Raw genomic sequence first — 15,597 nt, 5'->3', positions numbered from 1 at the left:
AGCTTTGTTCTTTGAAAATTGCATAAGTTGCACACCATCCCATCCCATCCCAAGGTTAGGTAGATGTAGGTTGAAAAAAGAAGAGTCTATCGTTAGACGAGGCTCAAAGTGGTTTATGAAGAAAGGATTTGTAAATTAGAAAGGCGAAAGGAGATATGATGTGGCTACAGGGGTGCCTCAAATCATTAGTATACCTTGTGCTTAATTCGACATGGTTTTTTTTTATTTTTTATTTTTTTTTTTAAAATGCAATGTAATGAAATGATCATATGCAAGGAAATAAATGCTCATTTTTATTAAAAGAAAATAAATAAAGAATCTACAAAAATTAATCTAAGGGAAAAGAAAGGTGCCTATGCTAGACTTATTGGGGAAAGGAAAAAATGAAAAAGAAATAGAAAAAAGAGGCCATAAAATCTTGTCGTATCAGCTCGCCTCTTGTCTTTTCATTCGCTTCATCATCACCCAATCTTCTCGCTAGCTAGAGGCAATGGGACCTTGTTTGGTTCTATGAGGTCTTGAATGAGATTTTGAAACCTGTAGCATTCATCAGTGGTATGACCGTTTCCTCGATGGTACTTGCAATAGGAATTTGGATTCCATCTCGAAGATCGATTTTCTGGTGTTGGATCCTCGGTAGGGCCAATAGGTTTTGATTAATCCTCGATCATAAAGACGATCGAAAGCAGCATCGTAGGTCATTCCAATGGGTGTGAACTCTCGCCTGGGTTTCCTTTTAGATCCTTGATTGTCCATGGCTAAGACATCATTATGGTCAAAGGTACTAACATTGTTACTAGAGTGGGCGTTTTCGGAAGAAGAAGGATTGTCGTTCTTCTTTCCTTTCCAGCCACCGTGGTTACTATTGTTAGTAGCTTTTTGCTTTGCAAGGTCATCTTCGATTTCAATTCCGATGTCATAAACAGCCTTGAAAGTATTCAAATTGTGTTGATATTTTAGGTGCTTCGAATACTTTTCTTGGAGATTCTTGATAAACATCCTCACAGATTCCTTTTCGGTGGGGACTTCAATCATCTTAGCGGAAGTTTCCCTCCGCTTATTAAAGAAAGAAGTAAAGCCTTCGTTTTCTTTTTGTCTTAGCATCTCAAGTTGTCTATGATCGGTTTCAACTTGGATATTGCACTTGTACCTATCAACGAAAGCGTTTACTATTGATTCCCAGGTAGAGGTTTTCTCCTTGTCAAGGAAGAAGAACCATTGTTGGCAAACAGTTTCAAGAGATAGTGGGAACAGAGAGGGGAAAACCTTCTTATCGATACCCTTAATGGTCATTATAGTTTCAAAAGCTCTTAGATGGAAGTAAGGGTTATCTGTTGCCTTGAATTTTGGGATGTCGTTGGCATTGAACTTCTGTGGAAGAAGATCTTTGTCCACCGAGACCCCTTGTGATGTAAGCTCTTGAAACTTGTAATCGCTAGACAACTTGCTTAGGCTCTCTTGCATGAGGTCCATCTGTTGTAGCTTCACGGGATCATCAACCTTAAGTGTGAGGAGCTTCAGTGTTTCAGTCATGGTAACCAATTGGTTCCTAAGCTCATTGACTTCTTCTTGAGTTGCCATTACCTTTTTAGCCTTCCTCTTTTGACGAATCGGTTTATCAAAAAGTAAGACTTGAAAAAAGGTGTTGTCCTTGATTAATCGCCCTTCTCTCCTCGACCAAGTACTGTGGAAAAGGAATTTAGGGATACTTATTGTAAATTATTTTACTCAAACTTTATTCAACATGCAATGGATGGAGGAGGTGAAGAAAGATGGAAGAATGTGAATAAAGATTTAGATGGAGGTGGAGGGATATGAAGAATTAGGAGTAGAATGTACCCCAACTCAAATGACGGAAAAGACCGACTTATGCATGAACCTAAGATATGGCCATGGTGATGTGTACTCAAAGTGTGTGCTAAGACTAGTGAGTGTAGGTGATATGTTAAGACTCGTGTCATGACCATGTGGCTAGACTATGTGACCAAGACTCGATTAATGACTTGACAAGGTGTTATTGACAGCAAAAATTAACCGAATTAATTAGCAAACTGGTTAATTAGACCGTAGGTGATGACTCGACAAATAATCCGAACTGTCGGCCAAGCGACAGGACTGGCGTCACAATATGGTGATTGGCACCAGACTTTTTAGTAAATGTCTGGCGCTACACACCATACAGTGGCGCTACAGCTCAGACTTTGGCGCCAACATTGGAGCTTTGGTCTGGGACTGTTTTCGATATTATTAGTCAACTGGGGTATGCCTAAAGTCATACTAGGTCAATTAAAAGAAGAAAAAACTTTATTGACTCGAATTAATTAATTAATTAGGCAAAGTTCTTTAAGTCATTAATTTTAATCTCAACACAAATCACCAAACGGTTAAGAGGAGCATAGGATATATATGCACAACAAATAATGCACAATTAGTCAAGTAGGCACAATATGATGCAATGAGTTCGCAACCTAACCATGGCTCTAGTTCTCTAAAGTTCGGGATATGGTTTAGTCAAACAGGGTCCATGGTTAATTGACCAGATGCACCGCGTAGAAGCCTAACCGTGAAGGGTTAACGCGTGTGGATAGAACACCGCGAGTTTTTTTTAGAAAAAAACTCGCTTCCATGGTTTGGTGAATTCAACCTCTCAGATGTACCCTTTGTTGCCAGGAGCGTTAAATCGGGTAGATAGAGCATGAATTCCCAGAGGGTTATGTCCATATATAGAACACATATGGGTTTCATAAAAGTGAGAAAAAATTCAATCAGGAAGTAGGATCGAGCAAACAATACGAAAAACCGGTCGAAATTAGAACGCATATTTCTGGCTCGGTATTGGGGGAAATTGGCGCCAGCAAACAGAGACTGGCGCCAACTTTTAACTGTAGCGTCTGGCGCCAATATTGGTGTCTGGCGCTACGGCTAAAAGTTTGGCACCAAGCTCTGGCCTCTAACGCTACTTCCCACATGCCTCAGCAGCTTTCCGTGCTCAATAAAATCATCCAGTTTCGCGCGGTATTATTTTAGTCCTAGTTGTGAAAGACATTTCTCAAATTTCCTACGTGTAAAATCCTATGTTTTTTTACTCATTACAGATGGTCTTTCCAATGAGAACCTTTTTATGCATATGACAATAATGTTAATCAAAATTACGCACATGAAATACTTAGAACTTTTCGAGTCTCATCCACTCATTCTAAATCATTGCCGAAACAAATTCAGGAATTAAAATAGAAATCCTCCCCAGTGGATTCGCCAAAAACTGTAGGGAATAGTTTCAAGCCTTTAAAAATCCCACTATCTTGAACCCCACTGTGATCATACACTAAAGTATGGTGGCGTCCAAAAGGGAAGAAGATAGAGCAAAAGAGTCGCCAACAAGTTTTTAAGGAACTTGTAAACCGTTCACGAGGTGAAGGTTACACCCCTTAACGATCCAAGAGATCGTCAACTCCATAAGGTCATGAACCAAATAAGGGTTCGGGGATGATGGTACAAATCCAACCTAAAAGAGATTGAACCTGCCCTAATAATAGGCCTCTACTTTATTATGCTGGTATTCATGTGCACTTTCTGATTAACATGCAATCAATAGGATTAACCCTAAACCTGTTTAATCTATGTTGGTTGAACATTAATGCACAAACAAATCTATTATTGGCGATCACTTGAAATTATAATCACAATTAACCCTAAACAAGATTATTAATTATCTTATCAAGCGTGATTGCAAATACAAATTCCCTTTAAGCATGCAATAAAGGTGATCAAGCAATAACAATAAATATAATATGTATCAAGCAACATAATAAATAATCATAATAAATCATAATCATAAACATTAGAAAGAACATAGAAAGCATCATACTTTAAATCATACTTGATATTAAAGATACCCTAGACATGATACTAGGAATCAAAATAACAATCTAAGCATGATATCTACATCATAAATCAATTAAACCATTAAAGTACTTACTTGGATGCCTCGTACCTCTTTCTAATTACAAAATACACACGTTAGTAACTTCAAGGAAAAATAATAAATCAAAACAATGAAATTAAATAATTGAAATAGATATTTGGGACCAAACCCTCAGAAATTAAAACCTTTCACGTCTAAGGCAAAAGCGACTTCGAATATGGCTAGGTGTTTCTAGATCTTGTGAATGCGGAATTTTGTATTTAAAAAGCAAAGTTTAGAAAGAATGCTAAAAGATTAATGTTATCGAAAATTAATGAATGAATGATGAAGATGAATGAAGAGGATTGAAGATTAATAATCAGGAAAATTGATGAATAAAAATGGAGTTTATTAAAACTTAAGAATAAAAGAATTGGTGAATGATATATGTAGATGATTGTAGATGATTGTAGATGATTAGAAATGATTGTTGATCCCCTGAAACCGAAGTTTTTGATACGATATTTATAGAGAAAATCATCCAAAAAAGATAATTTATCAAAACAGAGTCTGAAGATCGACAAACTAACTTGGCGCCAGCCCTGGCTCATTGGCGTCAGGACCAGTGGCTAGCGCCAGGCGCCAATGGCTGGCGTCTGGCGCCAAGGCCTGGGGTTGGACGCCAAATTGGATTTCAACGCGTTTTAGAAAATCTGATAAATTTCCCGTATTGGAAGATAAAATAATATAATTTCAGTCGAAAATGCTATTTGATCTAATTTAAAACTCTGAAGAATCCTAATTTAATTAAGAATGATAAGACCTTCTAGAATTTTCTAGAAGACCAAAACCATTCCTAATTACATTAGGAATGATAAATCATATTAGGCCCTCCCCTAGATCATTGGGCCGTACTTAAAGCTCAAACCGGACCCAGTTTAGTAAATTGGCCATAAATTCCTCAATATTCATCGAAATTGGGCTTATAATATATCGTTGGAAAGGTCTTTGCAAGTCCCATCCAACTACGCCACTATTGGACCCATATCATGGACCAACCAAACTGGATTGGCTGTTTTCTTAAAATAAAGTTTTCAAAAACAGGAAGAAGAGAAAAGAAAAGAAATAAAACTTTCCGCAACACTAGACCTTTCCACACTTTCGTTTCATTCGATTATGATTCGACGTGAAAGGTACTCATCACCGGGTTTGGTTTTGGGGAGACACAAATGGGTGTCTACACCTTTATTTAGACTCATTATTTAGACATATTTGGATATACATATTACTATGAGTTTATTTAATATTTATTATTTTTTCATTTTTATGTGTATGTTTGTGTGTGAAAAGAATTGTGGTAATTAATTTTGTGCAAAAATTCCGTCATTTTTATTATTGATGGAGGGTATCCGACTTTTTCCCCCAAAAAGAAAAAATGAAAAAGTAAAAGTAAAAATATTGGATTTATAAAAACTTAAAAATTAAGTCTAAATAAAATCCAAAAAATAATATAATTAATATGATTGATATATTAATTAAGAAGAAGGAAAAAATAATTTAGAAAAAAGGTATAAAAAGAATAAAAGACCGTAAAGTCATTGTCAGACTCAAATCAGGCAAAAAACGCGGTTTTGAGAAGCTCGTATGATAAGACACGCCAGCGCCATCTGGCGCCACGCGTTTTAGGTTAGCGCCAGGCGCTAACTCTTAGCGCTTGGCGCCAGGCTCTGGCGTCAGGCGCCAATGTCTGGCGTCTGGCGCTGATGAGTGCTGACTCCGAATCCTTTCCGGATTAAAACTGCGCCGATTTTGTGCATAAATAGCCCCCTGTCCAGCCGATTTTCTTCATAATTTCGGCAGATTAAATATAGGATTGTTTTGACAATATAGGGTCCAGGCCAATTAGGCCTAAATTTCCCCCTTAGATATAAAATATTTTTCCTTAATGCTTTTAACACCAAATCTCCTACTTTGATGTTTCTTGTCTTGACCTTCTTATTATAATGCCTATCCATACGAGTTTGGTAGCATTGAGTATGATGTAGAGCTTCTAGTCGTTTTTCATCAAGTAGAATTAGCTCCTCATATCTCGCCCTAGTCCATTCAACTTCATCGAGTTTCCTTTCTAATGTGATGCGTAGAGATGGTATCTCTAACTCTACAGGTTGTATGGCATCCATTCCATAACCAAGAAAAATGGCGTATTTCCTGTTGATGTGCGAATTGACGTGATAACCCCACAATGCAAAACGGAGTTTGTCAGGCCAATCCTTGTAATTTTTCGTCATTTTCTCGATGATAGTCTTTAAATTTTTATTAGCCGCTTCGACTGTTCCATTTGCCTGAGGTCTATAAGGAGAAGAATGATGATGTTGAATACCATATTTTTGTAGCAATTCTTCACACTCGGCTTGAAAGTGAGTTCCGTTGTCACTTATCCTTTCATATGGGACTCCATATCGACAAATAATATTTCTTTCGATAAAGAGTGCTACATGTTTTGAAGTGAGTTTAGAATATGATTGTGCTTCGACCCACTTTGTGAAGTAATCAATTTCTACTAAGATATATTCGTGACCTCCTGTTCTTGGGGGAGTGATTTTACCAATAATGTCAATTCCCCATGTAGAGTGGCCCTGGCGAAGTGTAGGTGTAGAGTAGAGATGGAGGAACATATTGTAGATTGGCGTAAATTTGGCACTTAGGGCATCTTTTTATGTATTGATGACAATCCCTATTCATGGTAGTCCAATAGTATCCTTCTCGCATTATCTTTTAGACTAACATTTTGCCATTTACGTGAGTTCCACAAATTCCTTTGTGGACTATCCTCATTGCTCTTTGAGCATCCTTTTTTCCTACACATAAGAGAGCTCGACCCTTAGGTACCCTTTTGTGTAACTCGTTGTCTATGAGTACGTATTGGGAAGCCAAGAGCCTTAATGCTCGTTTTGCTCTTTTGTCAGCATGGGGAGGGTATTCTCCTTTGGTGTCATAGTTGAGTATATCCGTATACCACGGTTCTTCTTCTTCTTCATCATCTTGGATCACTTCATCATCTTCTATAGCTTGAATATAGGATGGTTTATGCCTTTTTTTCTATAGTTAGAGGCATTTGCTCGATTTCCGTAGGAATCCTAACCATTGAGGCTAGTCTTGCCAAGGCATCACCAAATTGATTTTCTTCTCTAGGTAGAAATGTGTATTCCACCTTCTCTAACTGATTAATGAGAGTTTCCAAATAAGTTTGGTAAGGGGATAGGCTTTCACTCCTTACTTTCCATCTTTTAGAGATTTGATTGATGATCAATGAAAAGTCTCCAAATATTCGTAATTTTTTCACCCCCAATGCCAAAGCTGTTTCAAGGCCTACCACGCATGCTTCGTATTCAGCAGCGTTGTTGGTAACGTCGAAATCAAGCTTTATGGAGATTGGAACATGCTTTTCTTTAGGTGATACTAGTAATACTCCAACGCCACATCCCTTTTGGTTTGAGGCTCCGTCGAAGTATAAGGTCCAAGTATCGTCCTCGGTGACCATCAAGTCTTTGTCTGGAAATTCATTGTCGTGTATTGGCGTCGAATCTTCTATTGGAAAATCCGCTAGAAAATCTGAAACCACATATCCTTTGATAGCTTTTTGGGGCATGAATCTTACGTCAAGTTGGGCTAAGTTGACTATCCATCTTGATATGCGCCCATTGAGTGTAGATTTCTCGAATAAATACTTAAGTGGATCTAATCAGGAAACTACAAAGACTATATGCACGAGCATGTAATTAATGTCTTAACTTGGTTGTGGCCCACACCAATGCGAGGCACAATTTCTCAAGTGGTGTATAGCGTAATTCATACTCGAGCATCGTTTTGCTTAGATAATAGATTGCATTTTCTTTGCCTTCTACTTCTTGCGCTAACATGGCTCCCATTGTCTCTTTGGTGACTGTTAAGTACAACCTAAGAGGTATTCCCGGAAGTGCTGGTGCTAATACGGGAGGATTTGCGAGATAGGATTTGATCTTTTCAAAGGCTTTTTGACACTCATCGTCCCATATTAATGGCACATTCTTTTTGAGTTTCTTGAATATTGGTTCTCATATCGTTGTTAATTTCTATATGAACCTACTTATATATTGCAACCGGCCAATAAACCCTCGAATTTGTTTCTCGGTTTTGGGCGGTGGCATTGACATGATTGCCTTTATCTTGGTTGGGTCTATCTCTATTCCTCTAGAGCTTATGACATAACCCAAAAGCTTGCCTGAGGTGACTTGACAGGGTAAAGTCGTATCCCCTAATCAAAAATAAATACCTAAATCCTCTAACTAACGTAGATAGGGAAGTAGGGTCGAATCCACATAGAAACGAGTCTTTCTATTCCTAATTAATTAATATAATCCCGATTATAAAGTAACCAATATATTGTAATCAAAGGAAACTAAACTACGAAAATAAAGAGTAGGGAGAACATAATATATAAAAGGATCTAGGGCATAGGTTCACCAATAAATAATACTTCAGGGTAAAACATAGTAATCAATCATTGACATTGCATAAATAACACGATTAACAGGCTCTCGCAATTTATTAATCAACATAGATCTAACAGGCTCTCGCAATTTACTAGATCTAAGTTCTTATTGAAAATAGCCTTTAATATCAAATTAACATCTGCTCGATTCATCAATTCAATATTGTTATACTTTTACAAGCCGCAATTGTAAAACGTTAAAACAATTCAATAACAAATTATCATGCAATACCAATAATCAATAATAGTCAATCATCAATGCATCAATTAACCAGATTGTAAAGGGCTTTCGCTACGTATTACAATCACACAATTAATTTACCGGTATTAAATATCATCTCTCGAATCTCGACTTAACCATTTATAAATTAATCTGCCTATTAAAACTAGACCTAAACATTAATTCTCATCCGTCAAAACTTGAATCAATATTGTTAAACTCATGCATAAAAGATCTGTGCAAATCTAGTCACAGAGCATTAAATCAATCAATAGGAAATTAATCTATCATTGATAATTAACAACAACAATTTATCCCTTCATATTATTTATGGATCCCCATAAACCCTAGAAATAAAACTACTCACACATATTAAAAACTAAACAAATCAAAGCAATAAAATAAGTCATGATGAAGGGAAATAAGATTAAGAGAAGAGAAATCGTTACCAAACTAATCTGTATTAATGGAAATAATCAAGAACAAGAGTTGAGAGAAGAGTTAAGAGAGAGAAAAAATCCTAAGTAGAGAGAGAAAGTCTAAGAAAGAAGAATATCTAATAATTCCGTACAAAATCGTATTTAAACGTTTTCTAAAAAAAGAACTAAAACTAAACATCATCAGGTCTTCTAAAAACGCGCGCCCGACCGGGCGAAGGGCCGCCCGATCGGGCGCGCCTTTTTCTTCGCGTTCTTCCCAAGCAGCATCGCCCGATCGTGCTAGATGCTCGCACGATCGGGCGCGCATTAGCATGCACAGCACTATGGTTTGTCGCGCCCGATCGGGCTAGAGGTTACCCGATCGGGTCTTTGCTCCCCTTGAGGCTTGGACTTCGATTGGGCTAGATTTCTTGGCCCAATCCGGATTTCCTCCTCGGGACTTGAGTACTTGGTCCAAATGCCTCGGGATCCCAATTACCGAGCCCTTAATCACCGGCTCTCACCGATCCTGGGCTCCAAAAGTGGTCGCGTCCTTCTAGCTTCCGTAGTTGATCCATAAAGCCCGGGAAAATGCTCCAAGAGTGCAATGTCCTGTAAAATACAACTAAAACTACGAAAACACTAGAACACACAAATTAGTAATAAAAGTGGCTCTAAAGAGCCAAAAACACTACTAATAACGACCAAGGGACGGGGGTAAAACACTATATAAAATGGACATATCAAACTCCCACAAGAGAAACCTTTGCTTGTCCCTAAGCAAAGACCTCATCAATGAATCAATAAATATGCTTCACCCCAAAAAGTAAAAATCAAGCATGAACGATCCAGGGAAAATTAAATAAACATGCTTCAGAGTCAACCAATCAAGTCCATCCAATTACCTTTCTTCCCTAATAATTGTCAAATAGAGCAAACCATAAGAGCACATAGAATTCAAAACTAGTGTTCACACACTCAACTCTCATTTTTTTGTGGCGGGTAAAAGATGTACTCGATCGCTCTCCATCCAACCCCTTTATGTGAACAATGCCCTCCCAACTCACACTCTCGTGCGTATAAAACAATGAACGCTCAATCCTACTAGTCGACTCGAAATATTCCAAATCATAACTTGCATTGATAAACAACACTTTCACATTTATACAATTCTATGCACAAAGGTCAAAATGTCTTTAAAGCTTGTAATGTAAGGCTAGGGTAAAGGGTAGGATAAATTTGGGAATAAGTGAGAGAAAAGCTATGCTTAAAGGAGCCATATCCTAATAAAACCCATGATCAAAATAAATAGTGATCATACATCTCCTACATAACCAACTCTAACATCAACCAAATAAACTCCAATCATAATAAATAAACCCAACTCTTACAATTTCACTCATAAGATATAATAATGAAGAAGTAGAGTGAATAAACAAACTTATTTTTCCAAACTTGAATTTTTTTCATTGAGGCTCTTATTTTTTTTTTCTTTTGATCAACCTCCAACTAGAGCATTTGAACATTTTTTTCTATTGAAGTTCACTTATTTTTTCACATTTGTTTTTTTTTTTTTGAACTTCTATTTTTTTCGTAATATCATTCTTTATTATTTCAAGAAAATATAACTCTCAAACTCATCAAAATAAACATGAATAACAACAAAACAACTTCTCAAATCCCACCCAAATTGTGCTAATAATAAGCACACTACAAACTCCCTCACCTCACTCACTAATAGCTCCCCCAAGCCAAGCTTGGGACTAGTAACCAATGGGGCAAAATAGGCTTGTAATGTGGCTAATAAACAATAAAAAAGTCAAGGCAACAACATGGGTAGCAAGAAGGGAACAAATGTATGTACAATATCTGGAGGCTACCTAAAAGAACAAATGCCTTCGTCCTCCTCAATGTGCATAATAATGAATCATATAAATATTACTAATAGTTGCAAACCAATACTCAAATTCAATGACATACCAGGAATTATGGAACTATCACACATTCCTTACCAAATCAACTAGTCAAGCACTATATTCACAAGTAGTTGGACAAAATTGACGCATGTAAAGGTTTCAAGGCAATCAAACATCAAATCATGATCAGCTAATCCACAATTCCTATCATCAAATACCAAGAATCAAAACAATTTTCTCAAGTAAGGGGCACAGGGAAGCATAATTTATAATTCATTGGAACGTATTTTTGGATTTTTTTATTTTTCAACTTTTTTGTATTTTTATATATATAAGAAAGCAATAAAACTAACCTAGAAAGCAAGAAATCTAACCTAAGAAAACACACCAAAAGTAAAAGAAAAGAGAAAAAGAAATATACCAAACCAAAATCTCCCCCAATCCAGAATCAGACAATGTCCTCATTGGCTTGGAAACTAGCCCAGCATAGCTAGTCCTAATCATCATCCATCCTCTCATATCCTCCTCCATGACTCGAACCGGCACCACCCTGGCTTGGTCCAGCACCACCATAACCCGAACCACCTGCTAAGGAGTTAGGGTCCACATTCCCACCCATACCCCCAAAAGGAGCATCACCCCCATATCCGTGGACTAAAGAGTATTCCACATAAGTACCATACGCACCGGGGTGAGAATACCCTCCTTGGGGGCATTGGAACCAATCGGGAGTAAGTGAATCGGGAGGAATAGCCCCCCGACGGGCATAATCGTCATACGTGGGGTATAGGCCCCTCCCGAGGTTCCTCTCTATGTAACCAACCCGGCCATCTAAGGAGCTTAGCCTAGAATCTAGGTTTTGCATCATACCCTCGACTCTCCCTTGCCATGTCTCGATGCGGTCTAATTGGCTCCTAAAAGCCGAAAAGTCATAAGGGGCATTGGGATCGACGTTGTAGTCGACCGAGGAAGTGGGCATGCCATAGGTGAAGGGTGGAGGTGGTTGGTAGTGTGGTGAATGGTGAGTGGGGGAATGGTCTAAGGGGGATTGGTGGGGTTGTGGTGAAGGGTGAGGTGGTAGAACCTCACCTTGACCATTAATCTCGAAAGTATAAGAAGGCTTCCCCTTCTCAAATTTGGTCAAGGCGGGGTTGGGTAAGGTAAAGGCTTGGTCCCTCCTACCCAATTGTCGGTGGACTATCCACCAAGTATCACTCCCCACGGGTTGCACCCAGTTCAAACTCCCTACATAGGGTAGGTCCATGAGGTTTGATCCTACAACTTTCCTATGCCCATCCGGGTTCCAACCTAGGTGTTTCCTAGCAATGTGGGTCACTAACCCCCCAAAATAAATAGGTGCCCTAGACCTACTAGCCTCGGCCGCATTGGCCTCCCTTTGGAAGTGATTGGCTATCCTATGGGGTATGTTCAATTTTTCGGCGGTAGGAATTACATAGGATGCCAAAAGTTCCAATTCATCTCTCCTAACATTTGCCAGTTCATGCCTCCCAAAAATAGTGAGGCCGGCAAATCTTTGCCAAAGTTTTGGGACGGGATGTTGAATCCACGTCCCTTTGGCATGCTGGAGGTTAACTAAATCCTCCCCAGTTAGCCTCTTATAGACCACGACAGTGTGGTCTTGAGAGGGTTCACTCGGTTTATCCGATTTTAAATCAAACAACTTTCCAAATTCTTTAAGAGTTAGTCTCACATCGTTGTTTAATAATCGGAATTGTATATGAGTAATTAGTGTATTCATTTTAATAACATTAAAACTTGAAATAAATTCTAATGTTAAGTAGTCATACGTATCATGGCACATTTGAAATAAACCACTCATGCATATACCTTTGAACAATTTTTCCAAATATTTATCTAAGCCTAACCTAACTAGTGTGGGATGATGAATAAAACGGGTAGAGATTACCTGGCGATCGATGAGGTTTAGCATCCTAGCCCGTTGCTCCTCCGAGGTAATGACAACCTCCTCCTATCCTGGAATTTGAAGATCCGGGTTGACCGTTGGTTGTGGTGCCCTCGAACTCTCACCCCTTTGTGTCCTTGAACGTTTTGAGGCCATTATATGAGGAAAAATTTGATGCTTGGAGCTTTCTCTCTCTAGGGGTTTGAAGGAACTATGAGAGAAAGTGGGAGAAAATAGGTGGGAAATGTGCAAGAAGATGTGAGGATTAATAATATGTAAAAATTTTGAGGTTTTGATGGATGAATTTGAGGAGTTCTTGAAAAAGAAGTGAGTTTGAAGGTGTAAAAATGGAGGTTTTAGAGAGAGAAAATAATGGAGACGAAGATGAAATATGAAGAAAATGAGAAAAGAAAGAAGAAGAAAAATATAAGGGGATGGCCAAAAATAGGTGCGCCCGATCGGGCGAGCCTCGCCCGATCGGGGGGATCATTTGAATTTTCAGAATTGAAGTTGCGCGCCCGATCAGGCGGGCTCCGCCCGATCGGGCGCGAACACGAACGAAAAATTCGCCCTATGGCTCGCCCGATCGGGCGAGCTTCGCCCGACATATCTTTTCCTCCACTCGATTTGCGCCCGATCGGGCGGAATTAAAGCTGGAATTTGCCTTTCTTGCGCGCCCGATCGGGCGAGCTCCGCCCGATCGGGCCCGTGCCCGGTCAGATTTCCGTAGCTTTTCTTCGTCTTCAAATTTTTCTAAGTCTTTCGACCTCTTAAACCTATACCTATTCAAAAACACTTATAAACGGTAAAATTTCACTCTCCTCGCCTCTCAAAATGAAAATAAATGAAAAGGAAAAAAAAAGTATAGAAAGCAAGAAATACGGGTTACCTCCCGCAAAGCGCTGGTTTATCTAGGTCCCGCACGACCTTCTTACCAAGTACAATGTCTAGGACCCTCGGCCTAACGCTTGATCGGGTGGTTTCTCACCCAGTCTAGCGGTGTTCAGGTTGCGATGCGGTTTCCTGACATACCCTATAGGACGCCAAATCACCTTATCTGGTGGATCCTCCTTGACTTGGACTGGGGGATCTTCAATGCTACGCACTAAAAATCCTTCTTCGATCGAAGGTTGCTTCAAATTGTCATTGCGTTCAACACTTGCAACTCGATCCGGCGGAACACTTACCGTGGGCTCGATTCGCACAACTTGCTTGATCGGTTCCACCTGTTCATCCTCGAAACCAAGACCAACAGTGTAAAGCGCTCTTTCTATTGCATCGACTTCCTTCTGCCATTTGTCTATCTCATCTGAAAAGGACGCAACACAAGATACCGCCTCCAAGGGATCTTTTTCAAGAGCTTGGGGCTTGTTAGAATAATTTTCAACCACATTAACACTGAAACATTTCTCCTCAGTCATGGAGTTTTTAGGGGCATTATTCAGATTAAAAACAACTTTATCATCCCCTACTGATAGTGTTAACTTACCACTTCTTACATCTATGACTGCTCCTGCAGTGTTAAGGAATGGTCTACCCAAAATAATTGGGGTTTGCACATCCTCAGCCATATCAAGAACAACAAAATCTACAGGTATATAAAATTTACCTACTCTAACGGGGACATCCTCTAAAACACCTAAGGGGTATTTGAAAGAACGGTCGGCCATTTGTAGAGTTATATTGGTAGCTTTTAATTTACCCATATTCAACTTAGAACACAAAGATAATGGCATGACGCTAACACTAGCACCCAAATCACATAATGCATTATCAATCAAGAGATTGCCAATATGACAGGGGATAGAAAAACTACCCGGATCTTTTAACTTAGGTGGAGACTTATTTTGAAGTACGGCACTGCATTCTGCAGTGAAAGCTACCGTCTCTACCTCACTAATAGACCTTTTTTTCGTCAATATTTCTTTCATAAATTTTGCATACGAGGGGATTTGTGTGATCAATTCAGTAAAGGGAACTGTTACCTTCAAATCTTTTACTACCTCCAGGAACTTACCAAACTGCTTATCCAAGTTTGTCTTCAATTGACGATTGGGGAATGGAAGTTTGATAATTGGCTTTGGAGAATTATTACTCTTGTCTGGAGTAGCCACCTTCTCTGGAGTTGTACCCTGTAATGTAGAATTAGATATGTTAGTATTATCCTTTAGCCCTGAAGGGCTATCAACTACATTGTTTGGTTTAACGGAATCAAGATTAGCATTATTTTATAAAACAGGTTCATCAACTCTGGGCATAGAGGGCCCTTCATAGTTTGAACCACTCCTTAGAGTAATTGCAAATGCTTGATCCGTAGGTCGGGTTGGCTGCGCCGGCAGAGCTCCCTGTTGGAAGGCTTGTAGAGTAGCGGAGATTTGCGTAATTTGATTATCTACAATTTTATTATGCGCTAGAATTTGACCAATTGTCGCATCTCTACTCTCCATGTGCTTTTGCATATTAACCAACATTACTCTAATTTCCGCCAGAGAAGGGTTGGAAGATGAGGGGGTTTGTTGTGGTTGGTTCTTCTGGCTAGCATTGGGATGATAATATTTCTGCTGTTGTGGCGCCTATGGTTCTTGTGGTGGTGGATTTTGAACATTAGTGCTCCGGTAGGAAAGGTACGGATGATTCCGATACCCAGTATTGTAAGTGTTGGAGTATGGGTTATTCTGCCTAT

The sequence above is a fragment of the Chenopodium quinoa genome, unplaced genomic scaffold, assembly GCF_001683475.1.
Source record: "Chenopodium quinoa cultivar QQ74 unplaced genomic scaffold, ASM168347v1, whole genome shotgun sequence".
NCBI lineage: Eukaryota > Viridiplantae > Streptophyta > Magnoliopsida > Caryophyllales > Amaranthaceae > Chenopodium > Chenopodium quinoa.
This window is presented reverse-complemented; position numbering follows the sequence as displayed.